The following is a 6,000-nucleotide window of genomic DNA, read 5'->3' as shown; positions in this document are numbered from 1 at the left end:
TCGCTTGCCCGATTGGTCCCTTTTTCTAAATCACAACAGAGGGTAGCCAGCTAATTGGACACTTCAAGAATGTCCTTGTGGTAGAGGCATCCTGTGCACTGTAATTTAAGCAGGCCCATGTCCCTCTTTATAAGCAAAAGAGGGATAGTGGTCTCTGGGCTTTGAGCTTTGTCTCGTTCTGGCATGATTGATGTGAGCAGAATGTCAGTCACACACGGCAGCTTTTCTTTCTTTTTTTATGTGCTTAAGGAAAGGGTTTAACTAGAGGCAGTTTAAGGGCTTACTATTCACTTCTGTAAGAGGAATTACATTTTCTACTTAGTACCAAACAGAAGCAATGGCAGTATCAAGAAGTGTGTTCAAACTTCACCTTAAAAATTGAATATTTGTCCTACTCTATATTACATCACACAAAGCTCATTCAGCAAGTGCATGCCACTGGACATTTTTGGTGTCTCACATCGATTTTATGGGAAAGTACACATTGGTACATGAGAGACATGATGAATAAGGCTTTGCCCACCATTTAGCTTTTGTGAATGCTCCTGTGAATCTGAACATGACTGACTTGGTCTGAGCTGATGCTACTGTACATGTGCTTTTTGTTGACGGTCACAAGTGCTTTTGATGGTCTTGATTAAGTGTGGCAGTAAGGATGGCAGTATTCTTAATCTCATGGAAGTAAATGGAAGACTTAGGTTTAATGATAACTGTTACAAACTTGGAAGGATGGCTATTATAATGATCTGCATGTGCGTGTGCATGTGCATGTTAAGTCACTGACTTATATTGTTTTTTCACAGAATCTGACACAATTTTTGGAATGTTAAGGGTTTTGATGAGAAAGGCTGATCCATTGTCTCTCATGTAGCCTACAGTATATGTTAAGGAATCCAAGAGGAAAGATGACATCTAAAAAAAATCCTTTCAATGCATAAATTCCTTTCTTCAAACTGACTGGAAAGTCAAGTTATTTCCCAGCCAACAAATGCTACAGTATGTTAGCAGAGATGCTACATTGTTCATTCAGTCCTTTGTGGAGCCATGTGGTTGTTCGGAATCTTTGCTCAGCTGATCAGCACAACAGACGGTGGTTGATCATCGTACAAGGTGGCAAACATAACGATGTCATAGTGATGTCATCTGGAATGTGTTATTTGGGAGTCAATTTCTCTCCAAAGTGTGTCAGTGCAATGCTCAGTCAGTTTGTCGAGAAAAACAAAAGACAAATTGGTCAGACAGTTGTCAAAAGGTGTGGCCAGAGTTTTGAGAGGCTGCTTTGGTAACAACGTGAAGAGCAGACCACGTTTTCTTTTTTCTTTTGTTTTGTTGGGGTTTTTTTCCTTCGTGATTACCTTCTGGTCTCTCTCTTGTCACGCCATAGATCTCCTTTAAACTGTCGATCCGTGTCACATGTCACTTATGTGGCTCCACGCCGCTAATTTGTGATTACCGGTAACTGACTCTTCTTTAGAGAAAAGGCGAATGCTAGAAACTTAACACTGTGAAGAAAAGAACAGAAATCTATTAATATTCAATTCATAGGGACAGGGAACAATTATGCTATGTCAACCTAAATATATTGACACTCACTAATTAGCGGTTAGCATTCATGTTTAGATTGATTTATAGCAGTGTTCAACTAATATAAACCAATCGTTCACGTCAATTGACAGTTATGTCTTAATAGAATCTAGCCAGTTACATGAATGTCCATCAAATTATTTCAATATGGGTTTTTTTCTTCTTCAATGTTACTAATACAAAATGGACAATAGTGAAATAATTGGGGATTAGCATTACCTGTGCACTGCTGCTTAACTGTGCATGTGAGAATGAAATGCACAATTTTGAATTGCATTGACATTTCTAGTACAACTACAGTAAGAGGCTACCCGCAACATAATAATACATGGTAGGCACATCAAGTATCTCACGTAAAATCAATCACAGCAGTGTTAAGCCTGATTCATACATTGTCTCGCGCTGAGAATTCCCTACGAGCTCACAATGCGTTGTGGATGTGGCGAGTTGTGAGCTTATAGGTCGGCTGTTCTTGGCCGTTCTCATAGCGCGACAAAGCATATATTAGGTTTTTATCTGTGACAACAAGCTGAAAGAAACAAGACACCAACCAGCCAACCAACACCATGTTCTCCACTCTCCAACCATTCTAAATTAATACATAGTGTAAGTAATGTTTAGTTGAACTATGGAAAAGCTTGTACTAAACAGGTACTTAAAATAGGTACTTTAAAAAAAAAAGATAGAAAACCAAGAATAGTTAGTCATTACAGTGTGTGTGCATGTGTGCGTGCTTGTAAATAGTTTGAGACATGTACAGTATGGGACAACAGCTTAATGATAGACATACAATACACTGTACACACAAGTCTAATGAACGTTTCACACACCCCAAAGAAGAATTACTGTCCTGCACATAGCATATACTGTAGTAGAACACTGCCATACAATGACACCGCCTTAAGAGAGCGTACAGTAGCATTACGCAGTATTACACTGCATGTGCAGTAAGTGCAAGCAGAGCGTCCATTCAGGTAAATACTTGTCACCAACAGCAGGCCAAAGTTTCAATTGCCTACAGTTACGGCAAAGAATTCTTGCAGCATGTGCTCGGTACGCAATGGCTATGGGTTAGGTTAAACACTTTGAATGCAGTCCAATGAGTGTGAATATGGACAACCCTGGAAAGAAAAAGAGAAAAACAGTATGCTTCTCATTTCTATTATTTCATCTCTTCTCAACTGTTCTTCCATTCATGTCCCTCTTCATTTGTCATTGTCCATTGTAAAAGACATGTAAGGAGAAAGGCTTCTGTAATGCAGAGAAACATGCTCAACAAAATGCAAGAAAAAAAAGTTATTATATCTCTGTGAAACTTATGTTTCACAGAGATTATAAAAGACTGTGACTTCAGTACACATTTGCACTCAATGTACATTTGGTTAAGTTTATTTATCACTGCACTTTGTATAATTCTAATGTGATGACTGCTTAATGTTCAAACCAGAGTGAATCAAACCAAAACAAAACACAGAATAGCAGCATGTATTTATGTATTCATATATGCTGTAGGCCTATTTTACTCCATAGAGTAAATTGTTACCCAAATAAACAAGTCAGAACCATAGCATAACCTGAAAGAAAACAATGATTTATTATTTATAAATGTACAAGATCAATAAAGTTAGCATCAGTCAATTTGATAAAAAAAAATATGAAAAGCTACATTATTTGAAAACAATAGATCCCAAAATACTTTTTGGAACAGGTACAATGCCTATTTACATGGAAATGTTCTATTTGTCAGCTCATGTTGCAGTTGTTTATGAAATATTCAACCACATCCAGCCATCTGCCTTTTAAGGAGACAAAACCTATAACAATGGATCATTTCATGGTAGAACCGACATGAACCCAAGCCCCCATTGACAAAAGTATACATCAAAAATGTATTTTATATGAGTTTAATATATTCACGTGTGTAGATACAGATATGTACATGTTCAGTTTTAACTATTGACTTATCAAGCATCACTTTGAATGTGGAGCTAGGTAAATCTAGCTACTTGCATGAGTTCCTTACCACTGATTTGTACTTGTTTGCGCGCCGGTGTCGACATGCACCGCAGACCTGAAAGCTTGCAGTGTGGCAGATTATGAGCTTGTAGATTGACTATTTTCAGTGTAGGACCCTGGCGCGCAAACAAGTATAAATCACCCTTCAATTGACATTGCAGCCTACAGGGGCCTCATAGAGGCACTTTCAACATCGGATTATTTTTGTTTCTTTAAACAATGTTTATTTCAAAGTGTCCTAGGTGAATTTAATTGGGCACAACAATGTGAAATGTCTACAGAAACAAAATTATCTTCACCGCATTTGATACATTAAATTGCTACCATGAAGACATCAGTATTTTCATCATGTTTCATGTTGTGAATGCGATGCAACTGATCATTATCAATCATATAATTTGACATTTTCCTTGACTTCAACAACAACAAGAAAAGAACATAGTATAGTCCAAGTATACTGGCATACCAGTAGCATTCAAACAGTATCATCCACATTGCACTTAAGATCAAACAGCATCCATGTGCATTCAAAAAGTCGAAGGAGGTTTTGAACACTGAGAGAACTGATGCTAGCAAGAATGTTAACTTTATGCTGAGACAACAATTTCCATCAGCTTTATGAATCAAGTCCAATATTGTGTACAATCCTGATATGTTGTGCAATATCTTCAAAAAGCAATATATTTAATAATAATCAATCAATATTTCACTATGAGCAAGCACTATGTCATCTAGTGTTAGCATAGGATAGGATCTACTCTTACTGAGATAACCATAACTTGAACTTTTATAAACATGTAAATTCATTGTTGTACATGTTATTTGTCACATTAACATTCAAGTCAGGTCCTGGCTTATATCCTAAATCTTGATACTGCATATCTAAATTCAGGTCGTCTGGAAGCACAAAGGTTTTGTGATAAAATGGCAAACACTTTTCTGATTGTATAAACACTGCTAGATTAAGGATACTGGAATGGATTGTTTCTCTTTTACAAAGTATGAAAGTACCAAGTATATATACTTTTGAAGAATAGTTTGTTAGTTCTAAAGCACATACAACTTTTTTTCCCCATGGTTGGGGACATAAGTCAAGCTACATTTTTGTTAGAGAACTTAGTAACAGAGAAATAGAACAGACCTTTGTTGACAATTTTTTGTTTAAATCGACATCGGTACAGAAACATTCATTCCTTACAATGAAATACACATTACCAATACACATGAAAATATAAAACTATTACAAAACTAAAATATTACTGTTATAAAATTAAAAAATGGCAGCTACAACATCAAAAAAATATTTAAGACCAGTAAGACAAGACCGACTTGAATCAGAACAAGACAAATGGCTCATGTCATTGTAATACTGTCAAGACATTTAGACTGTGAACATCTAAATGAAAGATAATAGGTAGATTGCCTATTAAATCTGTGCACATTCAAGATAAAAAATAGATTTGCATATTTACATATGTATGTGCACAGCATGTTTCCAGCATGTAATATTGCATGTATATTGCATATGAGTATGTGTATAATTATATATACATTTAACTTTTTTTGCGTTCATGACATAATCATCTATTTTTATGACGATTGCAATCTGAGAGAAGACCGGGGGAGGGGGGTGGGGGTAATGAAATTAATTAAATTACTTTAAAAGCGAGTCTTTTAAAAGCTTTGAATAAATGGTGGCTTGTTTATTCATCTCTCGCTTTTTTAGCCTGTATCAAAATGATAGAGCAGGGAAAAAAAACAATGAAAACGTTTTTTTTCTTTTCTTAAATCATACAAAAAGTGACAAAAGAAGCAGAACAGATATTTAGAAAAACTAAACATCTACTGTTAGAAAAGGTTTTTGATGAATGGTCAGCCCACGCTGGCTTAAAATGACCTGCAGTTTGTTTGATAAAGGTAATGCTTATGTTTGGTACTATGGATCATGTCTTATGTAGAATCCACACATGCAAGCTCATTGTTTTAAAGGTTAGCAAAGAAACAACTGTTAGTAAAGTGCTTGTATTGGTGATAACTAATACAATATATAATTTGAATTGCTCTCATACAACTTTATAAGTAATTGTTTTTGTACTTGTAGAAATCTCTAAATTTTTAAGTGGATATATATATATATATATATATATATATATATATATATATATATATATATATATATATATATATATATATATATATATATATATATAGTATATATATATATGTATGTATATGCAACATTTTCATTCTCTCAATTCTCTTAGTCCTGCTAGTTTTTATTTGCACAACTGTCCTTATTAGAAATTTATAATTAACTCTTTCTTGTGAGGTAACTACCATTTGAACGGGCCCGTTTGGGATCATATAGCAATATGTTTCTTTTTCTTTTCTTTTTTTGCG

At 35.1% G+C, this 6,000-nt stretch overlaps 1 protein-coding gene across 1 annotated transcript in view; it reads right to left on the bottom strand.

Moving 5' to 3' along the window:
- Positions 1-394: 394 nt before the first annotated feature.
- LOC308105525 (voltage-gated potassium channel KCNC1-like) overlaps positions 395-6,000 on the bottom strand; it is a gene marked incomplete at both ends in the record, with an annotated part of 47,993 nt that continues 42,387 nt past the window's right edge. Inside the window, one exon of the mRNA XM_080456322.1 lies at positions 395-1,502. The remainder of the gene's footprint in view (positions 1,503-6,000) is intronic.

The sequence above is a fragment of the Gymnoscopelus braueri genome (genome assembly GCF_963280865.1).
Source record: "Gymnoscopelus braueri genome assembly, chromosome: 17".
NCBI lineage: Eukaryota > Metazoa > Chordata > Actinopteri > Myctophiformes > Myctophidae > Gymnoscopelus > Gymnoscopelus braueri.
This window is presented reverse-complemented; position numbering and strand designations above follow the sequence as displayed.